The 26,404-nt window shown below is 47.8% G+C and overlaps 1 protein-coding gene across 2 annotated transcripts in view; it reads right to left on the bottom strand.

The window, feature by feature from the left end:
* The window catches only part of HTR2C (5-hydroxytryptamine receptor 2C), a 3,940,131-nt gene that overhangs the window by 2,869,502 nt on the left and 1,044,225 nt on the right, over positions 1 to 26,404 (bottom strand). For both annotated transcript variants that reach the window (XM_069206051.1, XM_069206060.1), the window contains exon 3: positions 18,642 to 18,790. The gene's annotated coding sequence lies outside the window, so the exon portion shown is untranslated. The remainder of the gene's footprint in view (positions 1 to 18,641; positions 18,791 to 26,404) is intronic.

Consider the following 26,404-nt stretch of genomic DNA (forward strand, 5'->3'; position numbering starts at 1 on the left):
TAGACAGTCAGCCTGAATGGCACAGTGTGAGTTGTGGTGAGGCTGTGACAGTTCTCCTCAAGCACTGTGGAAGGCTCCTGGGAGTGCAGGTGCAGTGTGTAATACTTCTGGACTGCATTCTGCTGAGCTCCAGAATGGTGGCAGCCTGTGTTGGGCCCTAAACAATTCCGGGCTGGTGTGTTGTGAATGTGGAATCCCTTTGAGCTGGACATACATACTCCCTTTTGGGGCAGATGATAGGGAGCAGAGCAGATAAGAGGCTGTGTGCACCAAGTGGCGGCCTCGATTGTCTTGCCTGAGGACATGTCAAGCAACCGAGCCAATCTGCAAAGGATGTATTGGAGACAAGGAGTTGCCTGCCCTCTTGAGTTTGTGGAGGCAAGATAGAGGAGAAAGCTTCCCATGCGTTTTGCTAATAGCTTTTCGATTTACATGATAAACTTTAGCACTTTTCCGATACCAGGAGTTAGGGTTACCTTGTCGAAGTCGTTGATGCTAAAAGTGTGTATTCACATTTCAGAACAACAGTCTAGGCCACAGTTATTGGCCCCACGAAGTTTGCTAAACGTTTCTTCATATACAAACCACCCGATACCAACTAAGTAATGCTTCTTGAAAGGATGGCATCCGCAAATGTGGGCCACATTTTTTTTAGGAGCCTGGACCCGTTTTTGGACCCAATGGGACTCTGTCAAGGGTACGAATCAGATCACGATGCGCAGTTAGATTTTTAGAGCCTCTTCCTCGCACACTTCTGTATAGTTTTCGTCACTTAAAAGAAACCACATTATAGAATTAATGTTATCTAATAACACACACACCCATCTATATACATATACACACACACACACATTAATTTTAGGAAAAATAATGCAGAATCCTAATTTTATGTTTCATCGTCAGCAGCCGAAGTCGAATCCATACATTAAAAATAGCATGTTATTTTTTAATGACGAATGATCCCTTCAGTGTACGGCTGGAAGTGCTTTGGTCTGACTTACAATGAGGCGCACATATAACTTTTTTGTGGTGTGTTGAGGTTGGTTATCTGATTGCATTGGCCTCTCTTTTGTATTTTCTTTCGTGTTTATACGTGTTTTTGCAGTGCGAGGAATCCAGGGGTAAATTAACCAAAAGACTGTGAGGTGTAGCGATGCAGTTTTATAAACACAAATCCCAGCGTAAGGAAGAAAGGAGCATTTTTATATCAGACATAAGCACTCACAGCTTTGAAAAAGATGGTAATTTTGCGATATATTTGCATTCTTGTTTCCTGCCCAGTAGTGAAACTAGGGCGCCATAAACCACGGTGCACAGAAAATACGTCTCCTCCCTCCTCTGTCGTGAAGGTAGTTAAAATACAGTCATGTCTGCGGTCCTCTAAAGCCATGCGCTCCAGTGGATTGCACCTGCTCACTTACTGATACGTTATGTTCCTGTGCAGAATGTTAGCGCCGTGTTATTCTGTTGCACTAATTAACCTGTGGCGTATACGTGGGAATAGTTATGCTGCGTTTGGTCAGCTAATACGTTTATGTAATCATACCAACATTCCACGGAATATTTGGTTTAAACATCTTAAATCGAATAAACTTACACACCAAAACCGGATCAAACACTTCCCTGGTGGACTTCAGAACCTGCAGAGATTAGACGATCACTTCGCACCTGACTAGCAGCAGAGCTACACACCTGAGGGCTGGATGATTCCAAAGCAGGTCGAACACGAGGGTGGGGGCGGAGTGGATTTAGTTAGACTTTTTAATACCTTTGATTTTTGGTATTTTACGAAAAAGGATTTTGAGATGGGTTTTGCAGTAAATATATTTCTACTATGTGTCTAGTATTCTTTTGTGTACACTGCTTTGGGGGCTGGCGTAAATGGATGTCATATTTGCCATTAGAGTCATTTGGTATGACCTAAATTTTAGAAAGAGGGAACAGAGCAATTCACGTTGAAGGGAACGAAGTCTGTGGGGCCATAGAGAGGGAAGGTTGGATTGTCAAAATTTGCTAGGTGCTGCTTGTTTACTTAAGTTGTCTGACAAAACAGCCTAATTCTACAGGAACGGTTTTTGTCTTTGCGTTTCTAAATCTAAATATTTATATGGGATGGTTTTGGATCTTCGGTTGTGGACCCTGAAGAACAGATCGGTCAGTTAAAAAACAACACAACACAAATCAGTGACTACTTGCAAATCAATTCACTGACCCGAAACATATGTCTTGTTGTTAGCTTTAATGTGACAGCCTAATGCATTATAGATGTTGTAGTCTTGGTCAAATTCACATTCTCACAATTACGTATATACATATTCCTTATGCCTCAGTATTGGAAGGTCCCAACGTATGGAGAATACATTAAAAAAGGAATTCCTTTGCAAAAACATGCATATTTGTATTAGACTAATTTGATGATCCTATAGACATTCTGGCCACCTAAAATTCGAAATTAAACTCGCACGGGGTCCAAAATTACATTCATATGGATATATATGAAAGGGATCAGAAGCTACATTAGGCCCAATCCACAAAAATTTTGGTGCAATCTGCTCTTGTAATGTTCCTGGCGTACTACTGAATATCAGGAGCTTGGTTGATTAGGAGATATCAGGGATTCATTGTGTCAGTAGAAATAATGCCTATATGTGGATTATAATCAAGCAAGGTGTCCAAAATGGAGTTACCATTACAGCCCTCTAATAAAGATTTAGGCCCTCATTAGGAGTATAGCGGTCTCAAGACAGCCATACTCGCGATGGCGGTCAGACTACCGCAGACAGGGCGGTCCGACCCCCCCTATTATGACCGTTGCAGATGGGTCATGGTCCGACCGCTGGCACTGCCAGGTTGCCACCTGTTGACAGCCTGACGATGTCGGCAAGCAGCATTGCCCTGGGGATTACAAGTCCCCTTTCTGCCAGCCTTTGCATAGTGGTCTCACCGACATGCAAAGGCTGGCTGAAAGGTACCGTTGAGGGCCCCATGGGGGTCCCTGCACTGCACATGCACATGGCATGGGCAGTGCAGGGCCCCCCATGGACAGCCCCATAGCACTTTTCACTGCCCGAATTACGGGCAGTGGAATGCGCGACAGGTGCTGTCACACCGACGCTCCACAACATTGCTGCCGAGCCGGCGTCAATGCTGTGGTGAGTTTTCTGCTGGCCCAGCGGAAAACTCTTAATATGGCGTGCAAAAGACATCCATTACTGGCGGTCTTTTGCCTGCCACGGCTTCAGCGGTCCTATGAAAGGACCACCAAAGTCATAATGAGTCCCTTAGTTTGACAGGCCATTAACAGCTGTATAAAGAGCAAATGTTACGTGCCCGGGCTTACAAGCTGTTTTCTTTAAGCAAGGAATCATTTTATTCAGGATTTTGATGCATTTTTTCATGTTTAGTTCCCTCCAGACGAGGGGGGTCTGATTCACAACTTTTTGCTGTGACATACTCTTCTAGAAGTAATCAAGAAATACCCCTTGCTTTCTCCAGGAATTCGTCAGTTAGACTTGATTTATTGCAAGAGTAAGCCACACCTACCCACAGAAACACCTTTGGGAATCATGTCCACGGGCAATAGCACTGACGTTGTCTTTTTTCTAAGGTGTATTGCTTGGTTTCCTGGGCATTTTTCACCCAAGACAAGATACACATACTATTGCATATTCAAAATAGTGTCCCAGGACTGGATATTGTACAGAGAAATCCCAAAACCTAGTGGCTGTCATTGTCTATTTCAATAACTAGCCGAACATCCATGTCTCTGACACTCCTTCAATTTAGAGAGGATGCCAGGTTTCATGAACTAGTATCCACGAACATGAACTAATATCCAGGAACATGAACTAGTATCCCTCTACTGCCCCTTAGACTCTCATTACACATATCCTATTAGATGAAAGTGGCCACTGGGGCATTTTAAGAAAAGTGATTATTTTCTGTTGACCATTAATATCTTATCATACATGGGACTCTGCAATCACTGTATAAAAACCTGCCTCTAATTTCTTTATATTCTGCGACTTCTGACACACCTGGTTGCCAATTATAAAGAAATGACATCAAAATATGTCAACTGTAATAACTTACTCTAATTGAGTTCTGATGTCATAATGCCTACTGCTAGGACCAGCCGTGGAGGAGAAAGGCAAGTGAGGTCACAGAGCATAATTAAAGCAGTGGTTTAGAAAATGAAAAAAAACCTTTGCTTTTCTTTCTTCAGCTTTGTTTTTTTAGCAGTACAGTGATAATCAGAAAGTAGATATTTATGGCAACATGTTTATCTTTTGCACTTCTTGGGTAATTGTAGACAAGTTAGAATATCCCTTTATGTTTCTACTGTGCCTTTCTTTAAACTGCTAACTTGATTTCAACTGCTTCTAATATCTTGTTACAACAAATATCTAACATCATTTTTGATGTGTTAAATTTTGAACTAGATATTCAATGTTAATTCTTTGTGTTAGCAAGCATGCTCTTTCTTTCATATGAAAGAGTTACACACCAAAGATATGAAGTATTTGTGGGAAAGTTGATGGTGCACCCATGTACTATAAGAATAAAGTACCCCCTGGCATACATAATAAGGATTTTGCAAGTCGCTTCAGAGTTCCATAACCTAATAAAGGAACTTTGGTGGTCATTACAACATTGGCGGTAAAAGCCGCTTACCGCCATGCAGAAGACCGCCAACACATCGCCGCAGCCGTGGAAAACCGCCACAGCTATTTTGACCCACATTTCGGAATCCGCCAAAATTCAGACACCCACACAAGTCCGCCACACCAAAGCTCAGTGATAAACTGGCGAAAACAAAACCTCCACTGTCACGCCAACAGAAATACGCCCACACTATCACGACACACGAATCCACGCAGCGGTTATTCAACAGCGGTATTCCATTGACGGTACACACCGCCGTGCTCAAAATACACACACTCTTACAAAACACTACCACATTGGACAATTCCAAATGCACACACCTAATACACATACACACACCACTCCCACACACCCATTACAATATAAAACACACACCCACATCACCCACAAACCCCTACGACCAGAATCATCGAGAGAAGGCCAGAGAGAGACACCACCATCAACAAACTAGTATCCACAGGCACCCAACACCATCACCCACACAACTTCCACGCACCTCACACAACACACCACTACATATCACTACACTTATCACCACACACTCCACCCCACACATCACCTACATCACCCCATGGCAAGGCAAAGACACCCCAGGTTCTCGGAGGAGGAGCTCAGGGTCATGGTGGAGGAAATCGTCCGGGTAGAGCCACAGCTATTCGGAGCACAGGTGCAGAACACCTCCATTGCAAGGAAGATGGAGCTATGGCGAAGAATAGTGGACAGGGTGAACGCAGTGGGACAGCACCCAAGAAATCAGGAGGACATCAGGAAGTGGTGGAACGACCTACGGGGGAAGGTGCGTTCCGTGGTCTCAAGGCACCACTTGGTGGTTCAGAGGACTGGCGGCGGACCCCCACCTCCTCCCCCACAACTAACAACATGGGAGGAGCAGGTCTTGGCGATTCTGCATCCTGAGGGCCTCGCAGGAGTATGTGGAGGAATGGACTCTGGTAAGTCAAATCTCAATTATTACTTCCCCCACCCTACCTGCATGCTATCACATAACCCACCCTCACCCCCAGCACCCCAGCCCCTCACATATGTCCCAACATCACAAACCACCCATCCCAACACCAAGCCCTGCATGCAACAACAAAGCATGGACACCCATCACTAAAGCATGCCCACTGCACATACCCATACACCCCCCTAAACCACCATCACACAAGCTCCCACACAGGAATGCAAGCACTGGGATACACGGTCACCCACCCATTGCACACCATGACACACACAGATGTAAAAACCATCCTTTTATGCCCCTGCAGGACCTCTACCCAACATCACCGGACAGGAGGGTCAACACATGTCCACACCACCAACAGAAGAGGCCCACAGTGATGACAGCACCTCTGTCCAACTGGATCTAGATGACCAGCCCGGCCCATGGGGGACCTCGGGACAGTTGGTTCCTATCACACAGTCACAGGCCACTACAGACCTTCCCCCCTCTGGAAACACCAGCATAGCACCCACCCAGTGGGCCCATACCTCCGTCCCCAGGACACGTCAATCAGCTGTGTGTCCACCACTACAGGAAACCCAGGATAACCCACCACCCCAACAACAACAGGGTCCGGGGGACGGAGGCCCAGGAACACAGGGGAACTGGGAGGTCTGCTGTGCGACAGAGGGCGGACAGGCCAAGGGAACCCACTCTCCACGAGGCCCTCTCCTCCATCATGGGAGCCTACCACCACTCCCAGGAGACGATGGCAATGGTACTGGCCAAGTTTCAGGAGACCCAGCGCCTGCAGGAGGAACAGTATATGGGCTTCAGGGAGGAGCTCAGAACCATCAGCTCCACCCTGGGCACCATCGTAGGGGTGCTGAAGTTACTTGTGAACACCAGGAGGGACACTGTGGCACTTCAAGGGGCCCCTGACACTAGCATGGACGATGAACTGCCCACCACCTCGCCGGCGCTAGTGGGCAGGACGCCCCACCACAGGACCACCACACCAGCACCTACCCCCTGCAGAGGGAGAAGCACCCCGCAAACGGTCCCTGAGATACAGGACAAAGACAGAGAACGATGCCAAGACCCCTGCCAAGAAATGAGACCACCCTGATTGTCATCCTACTGTCCCACTTTGTCACCCTGTCCATACTTTTAATTGCCCCAGCTCCACTTCCTATGCCCATATGGGCAATGCACCTGTGAGACTAATAGACTGGACTCTGCCATGGACATTCCTCCGCCATCACCCCTCACCATTTCACTACCCCCTCCAATATTGAGCACTTAAATAAACACACTTAAAGCACAAAACAATCTGGAGTCTGTCTGTGATTTCGAAATAGTGTATTAGCAATTACAGTGACAAAATACATTTTTAAATAGTAATGTCAACATACCTATGTCACACAGCTCTAGTCCATGAGGAATCTAAGCAGATGTCACACAGTGGGACCCACATCTGTGAAATCGTAAGGGAAAGTGACAACTCAGTGACCATACACTGGGTGAAAATGACAGACAGTAGAGAGGTAGTAGTGTTAAAGTACATGTAGTAGGCAGGTTTGTATTCTTACCTGTGTCTCACTTGAAATATTGCAGGATCACTGAGTCCCTGTTGTGCATGCCTTCTTCCTCTGCTTCCTCGTCTTCACTGTCCACAGGCTCCACAGCTGCCACAACACCGCCATCTGGACAATCCTCCTGCAGAAAAGGCACCTGTTGTCGCAAAGCCAAGTTATGAAGCATACAGCAGGCCACAATGCTCTGGCACACCTTCTTTGGTGAGTAGAATAGGGATCCACCTGTCATATGGAGGCACCTGAACCTGGCCTTTAGGAGCCCGAAGGTCCGCTCGATCACCCTCCTAGTTCACCCATGGGCCTCATTGCAGCGTTCCTCTGCCCTTGTCCTGGGATTCCTCACTGGGTCATGACAGGTTGGGGAAACCAGAGTCACCTGCAAATGGTGAGGGACAACTGTTAGACACACACTAACCTGTAGGGATATCCCCAGACCCAGACAACCATTCCCACTGACTTGCTTCCAGGTGCTCACCTAATAGCCACACACGATGCCTCTGGAGTTGACTCATCACATAAGGGATGCTGCTATTCTGCAGGATGTAGGCGTCATGCACTGAGCCAGGGAACATGGCATTCACATGGGAGATGTACTAGTCGGCCAAACATACCATCTGTACATTCATGGAATGATAACTCTTCCGGTTTCTGAACACCTGTTCACTCCTGTGGGGGGGGGGACCAAAGCCACATGTGTCCCATCAATGGCACCTATGATGTTGGGGATATGTCCCAGGGCATAGAAATCACCTTTCACTGTAGGCAAATCCTCCACCTGAGGGAAAACGATGTAGCTCTGCATGTGTTTCAGAAGGGCAGACAACACTCTGAACAATACGTTGGAAAACATAGGCTGGGACATCCCTGATGCCATGGCCACTGTTGTTTGAAATGAGCCACTTGCAAGGAAATGGAGCACTGACAGCACCTGCACTTGAGGGGGGATTCCTGTGGGATGGTGGATTTCTGACAGCAGGTCTGGCTCCAACTTTGTACACAGTTCCTGGATTGTGGCATGGTCAAGCCTGTATATGATAATCAAATGTCGCTCCTCCATTGTCGACTGGTCCACCAGCGGTCTGTACACCGGAGGATGCCGCCATCTCCTCACGTGTCCCAGCGGACAGTGCCTATGAATGACAACAGCGAGCACAGAGTCAAACAACTCAGAGGTACGTACCCACAGTTTACACGGAACACCATTCATATACAAAAGGTGGCCTGTATGTGTGTTGAGTCTAGGACTATGTATGTGTGACGCAGTTGAAAATGAAGCCATGTGGGCCCCTGAAATGGCGGCTGCCTGACCTGTAAAGTGGGAAAATGGGATGTGAGGTAACTGGGCTGGCGTTGTACACCGTCGTGGTAGGCGGTCGAAGACTGCAGCGCAATGCTGCATTGGTTAACATTGGACCCAATGGGTCCCAGGAGCCAATGATGATGTACGCCGGCGGTGACGGTATGCACCGCCGCGGACATGACCGCCATTTTCTATCACTTCAATCACTCGATACCTGATCTTCAACAGGAGAGGACCTACACTGCAAGTGCTGCTGTGACCTTGGTCTGGAAGAGACAATGGCTCGAGTGTCTGGGGAAAGGGCCCCTGCCTTCACATCGGAGGAGTTGGAGAAACTCGTTGATGGGGTCCTCCCCCAGTACAAGCTACTCTACGGTCCTCCAGACAAACAGGTAAGTACACAGGGAGCATGTTGTATGGGCTATGCCTGTGTGGAGAGGGCTGGATGTAAGAAGGAAGGGGGCAGAGTGCTGCGTGCATGAAAGAAGGTGAATGCATGTGCCACATGGCAAGGGTAGGGATGGGGGCCAATCACTTTGACGGTGCAGTTGGTAATAACTTCTCTTTTTCCCCTGTACATTTCATGTAGGTCAGCACCCACCAGAAGAAAGATATTTGGCGTGCCATCACCAAGGACGTCCGGACCCTGGGGGTCTACCACAGACGGAGCACCCACTGCCGGAAAAAATGGGAGGACATTCGCCGCTGGAGCAAGAAGATGGCGGAGGCTCAGCTGGGGATGGCCTCCCAACGTGGGAGGGGTGCCCGTCGCACCATGACACCCCTGATGTTCAGGATCCTGGCAGTGGCCTACCCGGAGTTGGATGGGCGCTTGAGGGCATCACAGCAGACACAAGGGGGTGAGTACACTCTCATTCTGCTGACTTTGCGCGCATTACGAGGTGTCTGGGTGGGGGAGGTGGGCTGTGGGTTTCCCTAGGCCAGGGCAAGTTCCGTAGGCAAGGCCCCTCCGTAAGGCAGGCCATGTGGCACCCCACCCCACCTCTGTAGAGTGCCAAGTACAGCTATTCATGCCCCTGTGTCATCTATGTGTGCAGATGTCATCCATAGCCTTGTAGGCCATTTCCCAGGAATTGAACAGTGGAGCCCAAGAGCGGGGCGTAGTGCAGGGGGCTTCTGTGTCTGTCGTGTCCGCCAACGGTAGCGGTAATGCATGCACTCAACATGTCTTTCTTCTGTCTTCCCCCCCTTTTTGTGGTCTCGCTGTTCTTGTGTGCATTAGCATCATCAGGTGGAGGAGCAGTGGCACCGGAGCACGAGGGAGCTGCATCCCACATGGCCCTGAAGGGCAACACTACGGAGTCAGAATTCACCAGTGGGATGGAGGGCGAGGGGAGCTCCACGGCGGGAACAGGAGCTGAGACCAGCGACACGGACTTGTCCTCTGATGGGAGCTCCCTTGTGGTGGCGGCAACATCTGTGCCCCCGCATCTACAGATACAGCCGCCACCCCCCCTACCAGCACCACCCTCCCAGCAGCCCCTCAGACTTTGCCCCTTGCCCGCTCACCCAGGAGGGTGGGCATCACCTTCGCCCCAGGCACCTCAGGCCCTGCCCCAGTCAACCCTGCTGCCCTCAGTGAGGAGGCCATTGACCTCCTCAGGTCCCTCACTGTTGGGCAGTCTACCATTTTGAATGCCATCCAGGGTGTAGAGAGGCAGTTGCAACAAACAAATGCATTCCTGGAGGGCATTCATTCTGGTCAGGTAGCCCTTCACCGAGCTTTTCAGACTCTGGCCTCAGCACTGATGGCAGCCATTGTCCCCGTCTCTAGCCTCCCCCTCCAACTTCCTCCACCCGACCCAATCACCTGTACCTCTGCCTATCCCAAGCACACCTACAGACCAACATGCACACACGTCAACACACAAGGGTGGCTCTAGCAAACAGAAGCACCACACATCCCACAGGCACTAACGCAAGCATCACACACACATGCAGACACACCAACATCCACTGCCTCCACTGTGTCCCCCTCCTCCTCGTCTCCCTCCTCCCTCCCATTCTCGTCTACACTCACACCTGCATGCACTACCTCTACAGCCACTATGTCCCTCTCCAGCACACCCACCACCACACCCCACTCACGTGCAGTCACCACCCCCACTACCATTCACACGTCCCCTGTGTCCTCTCCCAGTGTGTCTGTGACGCCCCCTCCCAATATACACAAACGCAGGCACACACCCACCCAACAGCCATCCACCTCACGACAGCCTCCAGCGCATGCACCTTCACCCAAAGTAACCAAACGTACACCTCCTACAGCCACCACCTCTTCCTCCACTCCCAAACCCCCTCCAGCTACCCGTCCCAGTGTGTCCAAAAACTTTTCCTGTCCACCCTTGACCTCTTTCCCAGACCTCCCCCACCCCGTCCATCTCATAGGTCCCGAAGTAGCACCTCAGCCACAACATCTCCGGGACCAGTGGTGCCTATAGTCACCGGAATGTGGAGTGCACCGGCCACCAGGGCAGCCAGTGTGGCACGGAGCCACAGCACAGACAGTCCCCCACCTGTGAAGCATCAGAAGTTGGCCAGTGCCCGGCGGGAGAGGGGGAAGACTGCAGCCACCAAAGCCACTCCCAGGGGTCCCGTTGGGAGTGTGGAGTCAGCTGTGACACCTTCCAAGGTGGGGAAGGGCCACAAGAAACCTGGCAAGTCTGGAAAGAGCAGCACAGCGGAGAAGACCGCCATCATCCCCACTGCCCAGGAGGCCACCGCCAGCCCCATCCCAGCTGCCCAGGAGGCCACCGCCAGCCCCAGCCCAGCTACCCAGGAGGCCACCGCCAGACCCAGCCCAGCTGCCCAGGAGGCCACCGCCAGCACCAGCCCAGCTGGGCCATGAAGGACCGCCAGCAAAAAGCCCGTTGGGCCATGAAGGACCGCCAGCAGCTGAGACCCTGCAATGTAGACCGCCATCTGAAGCACCGCTGAACAGGGCACCGCCATCTGAAGCACCGCTAGCCCATGAGCGGCAGGGGCACTGACGCAACTGGGTCCATCACGGGGTGAATGATGCACTCTGGGCACCAGTTCCCTCCAGAACCAGTGGAGACTGTCATCCACTACCTCTGTCTTTAACAGGATGACGCACTCTGGGCACCATGCCCCCTCCAGAACCAGTGGAGAGATCCATCCACTACCTCTGTCCTTAACAGGATGAAGCACTCTGGGCACCAGTCCCCCTCCAGAACCAGTGGAGAGATCCATCCACTACCTCTATCCTTAACAGAATGAAGCACTCTGGGCACCAGTCCCCCTCCAGAACCAGTGGAGATATCCATCCACTACCTCTGTCCTTAACAGGATGAAGCACTCTGGGCACCAGTCACCCTCCAGAACCAGTGGAGAGATCCATCCACTACCTCTGTCCTTAACAGTATGAAGCACTCTGGGCACCATGCCCCCTCCAGAACCAGTGGAGACTGTCATCCACTACCTCTGTCCTTAACAGGATGAAGCACTCTGGGCACCATGCCCCCTCCAGAACCAGTGGAGACTGTCATCCACTTGTGAGACTGTGGCTTTGCACTCACCAGGATTGAACAGTGGTCAAACCACCCACTGTATAGACTTGTGAGACTGTGGCTTTGCACTCCCCAGGATTGAACAGTGGGCAGACCACCCACTGTATAGACTTGTGAGACTGTGGCTTTGCACTCCCCAGGATTGAACAGTGGGCAGACCAACCACTGTATAGACTTGTGAGACTGTGGCTTTGCACTTCCCAAGATTGAACAGTGGGCAAACCACCCACTGTATAGACTTGTGAGACTGTGGCTTTGCACTCACCAGGATTGAACAGTGGGCAGACCACCCACTGTATAGACTTGTGAGACTGTGGCTTTGCACTCCCCAGGATTGAACAGTGGGCATGTGGCCCCCTCGTGGATTTGGCGTCGTGCACTCAAGCAGCTGAGGTGTCCCCCCTTTCCCTCCCCCTGAGGTGCCTGTTTTATTGGTATCTGATGCCCATGCAGTGTTCTCTCCGTCATGGTCGGGGATCTTGTGTGGGCCTCGCCCATACCGTGTTGTCCCATTGTTCCACAGACTTTCTTTGTGCAGTACCTGGACTACTATGCCTGGTATTTATTTTGTACTTTGTGTATATATATATATATATATTTCTTCCTACTTGTTTTTAATATATTCCGATGGTTACACTCCTTTTCTTTGGTCTTTGCATTCTTCCGGGGGCTTGGGGGTGTAACTATATTGTATCATGATGTATTAGTGTGTGTGTGTTGTGGTGGGTGAGGGTGGGGGTGGGGTTGTTGCGTGTTGCATGTGTGTGTCCCTGTTTTTTCCCTCCCCCCTCCCCTGTGTCGTAGGTGCAGTACTCACCGTGATCTTCGCCGCCGGCGTTCGTGCTCCTGGTAGAGGAGCAGGAAGACTATCGCAGGTAGGATTTGGAGTTCCGGTTCCATGGTGTCCTCGTTCCTCGTGGAGTGTGTAGAGGTGAGCGTTTTCCCTTCTAAATTCCTGTTTCTGCCATGTTTTTATCTGCTGTGAATCCGCCCCGGAAAAGGTGGCGGATTGGCCTGTCATAATAATGTGGGCGGTACATTGTCTTCCGCCTGTCTGTTGGCGGTGACCGCTGCGCTGTTTGTTTGTACCGCCGTGGCGGTCGGAGTGTTAAAGTGGGTGTCTTTGTTGGCGGTTTCCGCCACGGTCGTAATTGCACATTTTTTACCGCCGGCCTGTTGGCGGTCTTACCGCCACTTTAACACAGTCCGCCAGGGTTGTAATGACCACCTTAATCTTTAGCCTCGTCCCTCTACATGGTCAAGGAATTCCTTGGTGACTTGCAGTATACGTATAATATATGGCAGGGTGTACTTTATCTCATATGTATTTCCAAGGAGACAACACCTGAGTATTAAGAGCCGGTAACATCACCTCTCATTGTTTAACTCAGACTTATGATGAGAATTAAGCATGGGGCTACAAAACATGAGGAACTAGGTCCATCATGCTTCGGCATGGATTGTTTATTTCTCAAATCCGAAGCAATTAATCTGAATCTTGCTGATTTTCACAGAAGAAGGCTTGCATTAATGAAATCTTTACAGACATGCAGAATGTACACAATTTAATTACGTGCTTTAATGAGCACAACTATTCTTACATAACTAAACCAAATTGAGAAGTTGGTTTGAAAAAATCCACATGCATAATTTTAGGTTTTTCAGTGACCTAAGTGGCCCACACACATTACAAAGCTGAAGAATATCATAAGAAGATATTGTGTTAATTCTTTACTGTGGGTGCAAGCAAAGGAATATGATGTAGTATTTAAGAAATATCAAGGCAAGTTTAGCACATATTTTAAGTTGACATTGCAGGCTAGGTCATGTTATCCTAACCATATTCATACTGGGTACTAATGCAAGCTAACTTTTGTAATGCAAAAGCACATTTTGGCTCTATTGCGTAACTATTGAAGCATCTATTTTTGCAAAGGCAGCCTACAGCCATGACTGGGGTTGGCAGGAACTGGGACTACTGCTTCAGGGTCAGCCTAGTCTTCCCAGACAAGAAAGCGCACAGCCTTACTTGCAATGTACTGGCATCATTAGTAAATCCATGGCTAGCTACATGTATATTAATGTTGATCTCTTCAGGGCATGTTGCACCTCATGCTCTATCTACTGGACCCAAGCAATACAGAAAATCCCTGGGTTTAAAAATATGATTGAGTTATTTAACTGTTTATTTATTTATTCTTTCCCTTTGCTTTCTGTAGGATGTTTAATTAGCTTTAACTCCGAGAGCAACATCATTTTTATTTCGGCTGTCTACCAACCCATTTATTGAATAATGGTAGTCATGTATAATAAATCCATAAATCGTGTCATTAGATTCACCTAACCACTAAAATATATTTTAGGTTTTGGTGATGAAAACTGCATGAACTTGTAGTTGGCCAGGCTTCCGGCTTAATAGTCCATCTGTTTAAATGTTCCCATGTGAACAATTTTCTTATTGTCTGGTACTCTCAGGATTAGGTAACCCATTCTCATGTCAAGACTGTCCAGACCAGCGTCCCCCTGACTTAAAAGTGGGTACATTATCTGCATTTATGGGGTTTAGAAAGTAGAGGCAAATGTGTACACTAAAAATAATTTCCACACATCACAAAACTCTATTAGTGCCTCTCCCCCTGCAGTGCCCTCCAGTCTGCTTCCACCACCCTATCTCTATCTAGCCTATCACTCTCTATCCATTTTCTAGCTTGCCTAGTAACACCGATGTTCTTAAACATTTGCTCTTACTGGAAGAGCTGAAAGCTAAACCCATATCTCTGTGTTTGGACCTGTGGGTAGCTGCTTTCTGCCATTACAAAGTTTGGAGCTCCAACTACATTGCTAGTTCAAAATTAACATTACTTTACTGTTTTGACCAAGCCTTATATCATTTACTGAATTTGAAAAGCGTGGAAACTACTCTTCCTAGATGAAGCACTGACCTGTCATTGTATGAAACTGACTGACCCAATAGTGGGAAATGAAGAACAAGTACTTAATATTTTGTAGTGAAGTTCTACCACCAGTGGATACATTCTATATAAAATACAAAAACATGTATTTGTCCCTGTTAGAAATGGGGTCTTTGGTTGACAGTCAGGTTACCCCCTGTTCAAGCAAGGACCCTCACTCTATTCAGGGTAAAAGAGAATCACCCTCAGCTAACGCCTGTTTACCCCCTTGGTAGCTTGGCAGAGCAGTAGGCTTAACTTCAGAGTGCTAGGTGTAAAGTATTTGTACCAACACACACAGTAACTTAATGAAAACACTGCAAAATGACACAACACAGTTTAGAAAAATAGGAAATATTTATCTAAACAAAACAAGACCAAAACAACAAAAATCCGACATACACAAGTCAAGTTATGAATTTTTAAAGATTAAACTAAAAAAATAGCCCTTAGAAACACAAAATGCTTCGATGAGGTGTTAACATGCGTCGTGAAGGAGTTGTTCCCAACAAGCCGACACCAGCAGCGCTGGACACGGAGTCGCGTAGACCCCCAAGTACAGTACCTTTGGTGAAGAGTGAAAACAAGTCGATGCGCAAAGTCGGGGATCGCGGCGTGTGTGCGAAACGTAGAATCCGCGCACTTCGAGCAGCGTAGGTCACGACGTGGTGCGGTGACTTCCACGGAGTCGTGGACTTCAGCGGGGCTGCAGCAGCTTCGGGCCTGCAAAGGTCGTCGCGTTCCAGCGAAGATCACGGAGTCGGTTGCAGGCGGCGTCACCGTATTCAGCAGTAGCGTCAGTCAGAAGTCGTCCAAAGTCGATTTCATTGGATTTGCACCAGCTTTCCTTTCAAGGGCCCAGGGACTGGATAGGGCACCACTTGTCAGAGCAGGAGCTCTTCAGAGACTCCAGGTGCTGGCAGAGAGAAGTCTTTGCTGTCCAGAGACTTCAAACAACAGGAGGCAAGCTCTAAATCAAGCTCTTTGAGATTTCTTCACAAGATGGAAGGCACACAAAGTCCAGTCTTTGCCCTATTACTCTGGCAGAAGGATAGCTCCACAAATCACAGTCACAGGCATGGCAGCACTTATCCTCAGCTCTTCAGCAGTTCTCCAGGCAGAGGTTCCTCTTGATGTCCAGAAGTGATCTAAAGTCTGTGGTTTTGGGTGACCTTCTTATACCCATTTTCTCCTTTGAAGTAGGCCTACTTCAAAGTAAAGTCTGTTTTTAATGTGTAATCCTGCCTTGCCCAGGCCAGGCCCAGACACTCACCAGGGGGTCGGAGACTGCATTGTGTGAGGACAGGCACAGCCCTTTCAGATGTAAGTGACCACTCCTTCCCTCCGTCCTAGCACAGATGGCTCATCAGGAAATGTGGACTACACCCCAGCTCCTTTTGTGTCACTGTCTAGTGTGAGGTGCAACCAGCCCAACTGTCAAACTGACCCAGACAGGGAATCCACAAACAGGCAGAGTCACAGAAATGGTATAAACAAGAAAATGCTCACTTTCTAAAAGTGGCATTTTCAAACACACAATCTTAAAATTAACTTCACTAAAAGATGTATTTCTAAATTGTGAGCTCAGAGACACCAAACTCCACATGTCCATCCACTCCCAAAAGGAATGTACACTTTAATCAGATTTAAAGGTAGCCCCCATGTTAACCTATGAGAGGGTCAGGCCTTGCAACAGTGAAAAACGAATTTAGCAATATATCAATGTCAGGACATATAAAACACATGACTATATGTCCCACCTTAATCATACACTGCATCCTGCCCTTGGGGCTACCTAGGGCCCACCTTAGGGGTGCCTTACATGTAAGAAAAGGGAAGGTTTAGGCCTGGCAAGTGGGTACACTTGCCAAGTCGAATTTACAGTTAAAACAGTGGCAGGTCTGAGACGTGATTACAGAGCTACTCATGTGGGTGGCACAACCAGTGCTGCAGGCCCACTAGTAGCATTTGATTTACAGGCCCTGTCACCTCTAGTGCACTTTACTAGACACTTACTAATAAATCAAATATGCCAATCATGGATAAACCAAACAATACAATTTACACAGAAAGCATATGCACTTTAGCACTGGTTACCAGTGGTAAAGTGCTAAGAGTTAAAAAACCAACAGCAACAGGTCAGAAATAATAGGAGGCAGGAGGCAAAAAGATTGGGGATGACCCTGCATAAACTAAAAAGTCCAACAGTCCCCATAGTATTTCAGGCACATAGTATCTGTATATTATGTTCATTTTATTATTCCAAATCACACATTGACAACACCAAATTTATATCTACACTACCCACTATCCATCATCACTCTCGATCCAAGTAGACAGTTGCCGGACTCCATTCAGGAGGCAATGGGCAGGCAGGAACTACTAGGCAGCAACCATGGAAGTTGAGGACTTTTACCATTGCTGTTCTGGGGCTGGCCTTACTATGGGTCTGCAACCTGGGCCAAGTGCAACTCTAAGATATAAAGTGGACCTCATTTTTAAATATGAATAATAATTTGTTTTTTTCAGTTTTCAACAATAAATTATTAAAGTAATTGTCTTAAATTATATTTATAAAATTAGTCAGAAACTTTGTGATTGTAGAGTAATGTCTTAAAAAAAAAAATAACACACTAGAAAAGGCAATAGGTCTCAGCTGTGAAACCTGCTGTCTTGACCAAGGTCTATTGCTATTCTAGATAGCTGCCGTGAGTGCACATTCATCCATGGCAGCTATCTTGGAGCAGCATTGTGTTAAATATTGCAAAAGGCATGAAAAAAATGCCTTTTGCAGAGGCATGCCCATCCATGCTGGCCATCTTTGAATGTTGTTTGTTAAAATAAAGCTATTTAGAGATGGCTGATGTGCATGTGTGTGCACACGCGGTTGTCCATCTTGGAATGGTGGCAAAACCAGTACAAGATGACCTTCGGCCAACAGACCAATGGGCAACAAAAGAGTGAAAACAGAGCTGGAGGAAAAAAGTACATTTGGGGAGAGAAGGAAGGGGGAAGAGACAGTCAGAGGGGAGTGGGGAGACAGAGGGAAATGAAATAGACGCTCCCATGAAACGCAAAGCTAGGTCTCACATCAGCAGTGAAAGGATATATTATCCAGTCAGAACATTATGCAATGGAAATGCACATGGGCAGGACAAACATAAAAAGAGACAGGAAACACACCAATTGGATGGCCAACAAAACCATCCAATCATGGGTAAAAGGTTGAACAAATGCCCACTGTATGAATATTCAATGTAATTGGAATGCTACCTGGAGCTAAGGCCTTAGAGAGCATTTTGAATATCTGTTCTTCAATATTTTATAATTTCCGTAAAAACATAAATATGTACAAAATGATGTGATTATTCCATAATGGTTACTTTCAGTTCCTGGAAAATTTAACATATCCTGTGACAAGTAATCAACGAGTTGAGTATTGGAAATAGCAAGTTAAAAAGCTACGTAGGTAGTTTTTTTCTGTAGAAGAAATAAAGTCCTCATACCATTCAGAAAGTCTGTGAGATCAACAGTGTTCAATATTCTACATAAGTCCAGATATTGGCCTTGTCCTACCTATGTGAAAACACCTAGCTAGGGCAAATAACATATTTAAGTTGTTGTATCACTGACCTTCAATTTCGTACTTTCTTTCGTCAACAGTGCTGATCCTAACAGGTTTGTCATAGAAGATACTTTTAAAAGAGATCGAAGTTTACAGTCTGCAGTGCCATGATGTAAAGAAGCTCAGGGGATGATCATGCAGCATAAAAGTATTACTTCTGTAAAAAGAAAAAACAAAGTAAATTAGTACACCATTTAATACTGATTTCTGATCAAGAATAGAGGGAAGAGGATTTGTTTGACACCAATATTCAACAGAAACATTTGTGAAAGGTAAATATTTAATGAAATAGATAGTGGAATCAATACAAAACGTTTGACTTACTGATTGTTACAATTTTTTCATATGTTCAACAGATGAAAATCTGACAAATCTGGTCAATCAATAACAAAACATGAAAGAAAATATTTTCACAACATTTTAATGTGTCACAACATAAAACAAGAAGATGCAAATTTTGCCTTTATCTTGCTCCATTTGTTAAAACTATTAAAGTCGAACCAGCACCCCTTTCATAGGTTGTGGTCATCAAAAACCATGCAATGTCAATGTACTCCAGTGCAATGCTTTTAAAAATAGTTAAATTACATGCTGAAGTACCTTTTTCAGGACTTTCAAAATGGTTTTTTTGGCTAGCTTCATCTCAAATCAGGTGGTCACGTATTTATTCTCAAATTACTGTGTCTACCACCTGGGATGGTGTTGTTCATGGGCAGATAGATCAATCCTCCCAAGATCAACCACACAGATAATGACTTTTGTACTAGTGCTTGTAAAGTGTGAGCAAAACTACACATGGATTCTTTTTTAAGTCAAATTGCAGCACTCATGACACCATGAGGAGAAAACATGTGGCCACAATTGAAATAGTGTTACTCATTATGACAAATGTCAGACTCCCTTTCACTTGCTCCTTCCTTCTAGGTGAGATCAGAACAATGAGAAACTAGGTTACTGGTTGACTGGGTTTGAGCCCTGACCAAGCAGCAACCACAATCCTTGTCGGGATAAGACACAAGCAAACCCAAAGCAGCCTGTACTCAACCCCCTGGCAGCTTGGCTCGGAGCAGTGAGGCTTTACCTAGAGGCAATGTGTAAAGTATCTGTGCAACTCTTCAAACAGTAAAACAGTAAAAACACCACACAAAAAGAATCCCACACCTAGTTAAAAAATAGAGCGGAATTTAGTAAATAAAACACTACCAAAACTACAAAAATGTAGTTAGTGGAATTACTGGTGTCTGTTAATGAGCTTGGTCCTAAGGCCTAGTTTGTAATGCGGGTTTTCAGCGTCATATGTGTGGATGCACTTATCCCAGTTCATTGTGACATTTGTTGGAGTCGGCTTAAACATATAACTTTTCATTAATGTGTTTCCCTCTATGTGGCTATGCTGTAACTAGGACAACAGCTTTCGTTAGGTTGTTTGAAATTTCCAACCAGCCATTCTAGACATTAATGTTTTTATTTTTTGTTTATAGGTGTTGCTTTGATAATGCTTCTAGGACAATCACAAATTTTCTAGGCCTGATTAATCTTTTTAGAAGTTCCGACTAGTAAGGCGAGACACATTAATACAACTTCCATCAATTTACAGTGTAAACCATTTGTCCACACAATGAATCTCGGAGGCGGAATTAAAGTTGAAAAGATTTATTACAAATTCAAAGCCAGACTTATGTAAATGAGTCTCAAAAACATACAATATAAGTACAGAATCACAAAAGGTGAGTTATAGCTTCAAATCAGATTAAATCATACAAGCAAAGGGCATACCAAAATCTCTGTTGTGGCAATACAGAAGATTAAAACAACACCTGAAGTTCTGAATCCAAACTTTGGCCCTTGTTATGATATTGGCGGTAAGTCCCGCTTACCGCTGTGGTGACGGCCGCCAATATATCATCGCAGTCGCGAACATCTGTCCACCATATTATGACACACAAACACCAAACCAGCACAATACTGCCACAAACACAAATACGCCAGACCAAAGGTTAGTGTTAAACTGTCGGTACGAACACCCATATCATTACGCCAACAAAACAATGCCCTCCACATTATGACCCAGGAAGCACCTCAACGGCAGTACACACCGGCGCAGTCATAATGGACACCCAAATACAAAACAACACAAATTTGCCCACTATGGCCCCTTGGACACTGGACCTGAGCTACAAACAGACTGAACAACTACCCTGGACTTTCCTGTACCATCACCCCATTCCACTGCGCTATTCCTTCATATTTTTCACTTCAATAAACACCCTTGAACACTACTGGAGTAGTAGTGCTTTATCTGACAGAAATATGCACTCTGTTGAACTGTATCATCCTGTGCAATTGTCCAGAACTTTGTGATTCTATCCAACAAATGACCTGCAGCAGTTTGTAGTCATCACATCAGTACACAGTTGTAACCACACCAACATCTGCAAAATGGGAAGGCATAGGTGACAGTCAGTTGGGATGCTAAGGAAGTGACTGCCATCATGCTACAGCCACACAGAAAAATAATTTATTATAGGAATGGTCAGTTCTACTGTCTTACCTGTGTGTCATTGGAAGTACTGCCGTTTAACTGATGTCCTGTTGTCCACATCCTCATCCGGATTCCTTACAAGGGTCAGGAGCCAGGACAGGTTTGGGAAGCCAGAGTCACTTGCAAGAAGTGAGGGACAAACATTAGCCTTGCACAATGGCATGGGTGATGACTCCGGAAGGCATACACTGACATACATTGGGTGGGGACTCAGGCTCACCTATAAGCCACACTCTGTGCCTCTGTAGTTGTGCTATCAGTTTTGGGACCTTCCTATTCCTCAGGACAAAGGCATCATGCACCGACCCAGGATACTTGGCAGTGATGTGGGAGATGTACTGGTCAGCAAGGCACACCAACTGGACATTGAGTGAGTGGAAAGTCTTCCTCTTCCTGAATACCTGTTCATTGTCCCGGGGAAAGTGGACAAGTCCTAAAGGTGTTCCGTCAATGGCCCCAATAACATTTGGAATATGTCCCATTGCATAGAATCCAGCCTTCACAGTGGCCAAATCTTCTACTTGGGGGAAAGCGATGTAGCTGCACATGTGTTTGAGCAATGCAGCCAAAACCCTTGCCAGCACTATTGAGAACATTGGCTGTGACAGTCCTGCAGCAAAGCCCACTGTCACTTGGAAACAGCCTGTTGCCAGGAAATGGAGCACTGATAGGACCTACACAAGAGGGGGAATCCCAGTGGGATGACGGATAGGAGATATCAGATCAGGCTTCAATTGAGCACACAGCTCTGTGATTGTGGCCCTGTCCAGTCTCTAGGTGAGTATTATGTGCCTGTCCTCCAGTGTAAGGGGTCTGTACATGGGAGCTTGCCTCCTCCTTCTATTCCTCCGCAGTGGTAGGTACCTAAGGGACAGAAGAGTGAGAAGGGAGTGACAACAAGAAAAATGGATCCACCACTTCAGTGTACATAGAGCATGCATGTAAATGGACAATGTAAACGGCTATGTATGTACAATTGACACCAATGACGCAGTTTTTATTCTAAAATTGTGTACCAACACTATAACATGGCAACCGCCTGTCCTGTATGTAGGGACAGGTGGAAATGATCTCACTCTGCCGGTGTTCGGCGTCATGGTGGAAGGCTGTCTGTACCGCTGTGCAATTCCTCATTGGCTAACATGGGGCTCTATGGAGTACAGTATCTAATGAGGATCACCACCGGCGGTGACGGTGTACACGCCCCGGACGTGACTGTCATTTTCTTACTATAACCTCACTTGATTCCTGACTTTCTACAGGAAACACCTCCTCTGCGTGTGCTGCTGTGACCTGTGTCTGGAATTGCCATGGCCCATGCGACAGGGGAAAGGGACCCTACCTTCACTTCGGAGGAGTTAGAGCACCTGGTGGATGGGGTCCTACCCCTGTCTGGACAGTTGTATGGGCCTCCAGACCACCAGGTGAATACACCATGGGGACGTTGCCTGCGACAAGGCTGCATGGAGATGTGTGTGTGTGCGCTGGCAGTGTGTCATTTGGGTGGGGGGTATGGCTGGTGGTAGTGTACATGCAGGGCTCCGGGTGACATGTGTGCCATTTGAGGTGCAAATGATGTCTGAACGTCATGTGTGACAGGCTGGATATTCAGATTCATGGTGTCCCTCTGTTTGTGTTTTCCCTGCATGTCAGCACCCATCAGAAGAAGGGCTTATGGCGTGCCATCACCAAGGAGGTGCAGACCCTGGGTTTTATATCTGGCGGAGCACCCACTGCAGGAAACAGTGTGAGGATCTGAGCCGCAGGGCTAAGAAGACCGTAGAGGCCCAGTTGGGGACGGCCTCCCAACAAGGAAGGGGTGCCCGTCGGAACCTTACCCCCCTGATGGCCCGCATACTGGCGGTGGCCTATCCAGAGCTGGATGGGTGCTTCAGGGCATCACAGCAGCCACAAGGGGGTAAGTCTTGTGTGTGACAACCATCTTTCTTGCCTGGCATGGGATTCTGGTGGTGGGTTTTAGTCAGTGGATGCCTCTTTATGCCAGGTCATACATTGCTGTGTGGTCCAGCTCAGATTTATTGGGTGAATAGCAAAGTCTGGATAGCTAGCTAGGTGGCCTTCCATGTCAGACAGGGCTTAGTAGGTCCCAGGAGAGGTGCAGATGCAGTTTGCTCTTATCCTGCTGTGGTACCTAGCCAATAGTATGCCAGTGTGGTGCACACTTCTCAATCCTGGTCCCTGTGTGTGATGGTGATGTGTATGCCATATGTGGTGTTGATGCTGTAATTGACTCAGTGCTCCCTTTCTTTCTTCCCCCCTATTTTCTTTTGACATCCTGTCCATGTGTGCATTAGCATCATCTGGCGAAGGAGCAGGGGCACCAGTGAGTGAGGGAGCTGCAGCCCATGGGACCCAGGAGGCTGAGTACATTGATGCCGAGGGGACCAGTGGGACAGACGTTGAGGGGAGCACTACAGCGGGACAGGAGGTGACAACACTGACTCTGAAACTTCATCCGATGGGAGCTCCCTGGTGGTGGCGAACACGTCTGGAACTACCCCTGCTACAGGCATAGCCGCCAACCCCCGTACCAGCACCGCCGTCCCAGTACCCCCCACCGAGTTGCCCATGCCCGCTCACCCAGGAGGGTGGGCATCTTCTTCACCCCAGGCACCTCAGGCCTTGCCCCAGTGAGCCCTGCTGCCCTCAGTGAGGAGGCTATTGACCTCCTGTGATCCATTCCTGTAGGGCAGTCAACCATAGTGAATCCCATCCAGAGGCTGGCATCCCAGATGCAGCAATGCAATGCCTTCCTGGAGGGCATTCACAGTGGCTTGGCGGCTCTACAGAGATCGTTTCAGGCTCTGGCCTCCTCTCTGATGGCAGCCAGTGTCCCTGGTCCTACCTCCAACTGCCACTTCACAATCCCAGTCTCCTCAACCCCAACCCATCCCATGCACACATACAGACAATCATGCACACAAAACATCACACGAGTGGCACAGACAAACACAGGCACTAATCTTAAGCCACAAGCACTCACACACACAACAGACAGATGCACACACAACAACATCCACTGCCTCCGCTGTCTTCCCTCCTCCTCCTCTTCCCTCACCGTCACATCCGCACTCACACCTGCATGCACTGCATCAATGGTCCCAGACCCTGCCACCTGTACACCCTTGCCTACAGACACCACAAGAGCAGACCTGCAGACATGCACCCCACACACCACATCAGCAGTCACCACCACCTCATGCAGCACACCCACCTCACTTGCAGACACCACCACAACATCCATCCACATGTCCTGTTTGTCCTCTCCCACCCTGTCTGCCCCCCAAAAAAACACAAACACTCACGCTCAAAACCCCCAACAGCCATCCACCTCACACACACACACTGTCAATGCACCTGCACCCAAGTCCAGCACACCTACTACCTCTCCTTGTACCTCAACTCCCATCCCTCCTCCCACATCCTGCCCCAACATCCCTAAGAAGGTTTTCCTTGCCCATCTTGACCTCTTCCCTACCCCTCCCCCTCCTGCCCATAAGTGCAAGGTCCCAACCATCCAGCCTAGCACCTCAGCCACCCAGTCTGCCACCGCTCACACCCCAAAATCTGCTGCTGGCACTAAGGGGCCCCTGAGTGGGACGGCAGCCACTCCCAGCAAGGACACACCTCTGCCTCAAAATCGAAGGTCTAGGGTGGTGGAACCTGAGAGACAGAGGAAGGAGTCAGTGGAGGCATCTCCTAAACCTGGAGGCAATGACACAAGTCACATGACAAAGGCCAAGGGTGGCCCTCACAGTAATGAACCCAAGGATCCCCATCCACCACCAGAGGCCATGTAGCCCCCCCCCCCCGAGACTGGGGCCTAAGACTCCCCTCCAGGGACAGTGGGCAAGGAGCCCCCTCCAGAACCAGTGGGCAAGGAGCCCCCTCCAGAACCAGTGGGCATGATACCCACTCCAGAGACTGGGCCCTGAGACTCCCCTCTAGGGACAGTGGGCAAGGAGCCCCCTCCAGAACCAGTGGGCATGATACCCACTCTAGAGACTGTGGCTTAAGACTCCCCTCCAGGGACAGTGAGCAAGAAGCCCCCTCCAGAACCAGTGGCCATGATACCCACTCAAGCTGAGGTGGCCCTCACCCCTATTCCCCCAGAGATGCCTGCCCATTTCCAACATGATGCCCCTGAACAGTGGAGTCCGGATGATGTCAGGAGTCAAATTGGGGCTTGGACAATGTGGCCCTTTGGTACTTTGGACTGGCCATTGGCCAAAATCTGTAAATGTATGTGTATATAGTTATTTATTTACTTCTTATGGTGGCTGTTGGCAGCAAATTACAGTGGTTGTTCTACAGCTATGTGTCCTTGTATTCTTTGTTCCTGGGTCCTGTAACTGTTGATGTACTGTGCAGCTGGTTGTGTGTGTGTGTGTGTGTGTATGGTGTGTGTTGTGTATGTGTGTGTCACTCTCCTTTTCCTCCTTCCCTCCCTTGTGCGCTAGGCGGTGTACTCACCGTCGTGGTCTTCGTCAGCATTGGTGCTCCAGGACGGCCATGGCATGATAGAGCATCAGGAAGACTTGGAGGTCCGGTTCCATGGCAGCCGTGGAGTCCTCTGTGTCCCTGAAGGTGAGTCTTTCCTTTTCTGTAATGTGTTTCCGACAGGCTTTTTGACGGCGTTGCTAACGCCCCAGAAATCCCGGCGGTTTGCTATGTCATAATATGGCTGTAGGTGGCTACCGCTGTGGTTGGTGCTGTTAACGCCCTGGCGGTTGGTGTGGTACATTGGCTGTCTATAAGAGGTCTCACCGCCATGGTCATAATTTGGAGGTAATTACTGCCAGCCTATTGGTTGCATGGCAGGCAGTACATTGCCAATGTCATAATGAGGGCCTTTGTTTTTCCTGCCTAACCACCGAATCTAAATACTCTAACTATTCTAATAACCTAAGGGAAACCTAAGAATTCTGCATATTATACTAGTAAGAAATGAGTAAAAAGTGTCAGCATCACAGAAACCTCAGTAGAAGTTCTGCAGAGGAGAGATGTGCCACAATGTAATGCTGCATCGGACAAATTAAAGGAAAAGAGGGTTGCACCTCTCTATGGGCCTAATTATGATTTGACGGATGGGATAACCCATCTGCCAAACTCCTGACAGGCTGGATGCTGCCGTAGTTGTTACCACACCACCGGACCTATTAGGAGTGTCCCGCTAGGAGTATGGGTGGAAACTGAGGTTTCCACCTG

This window comes from Pleurodeles waltl, chromosome 2_1 (genome assembly GCF_031143425.1).
Source record: "Pleurodeles waltl isolate 20211129_DDA chromosome 2_1, aPleWal1.hap1.20221129, whole genome shotgun sequence".
Lineage (NCBI taxonomy): Eukaryota > Metazoa > Chordata > Amphibia > Caudata > Salamandridae > Pleurodeles > Pleurodeles waltl.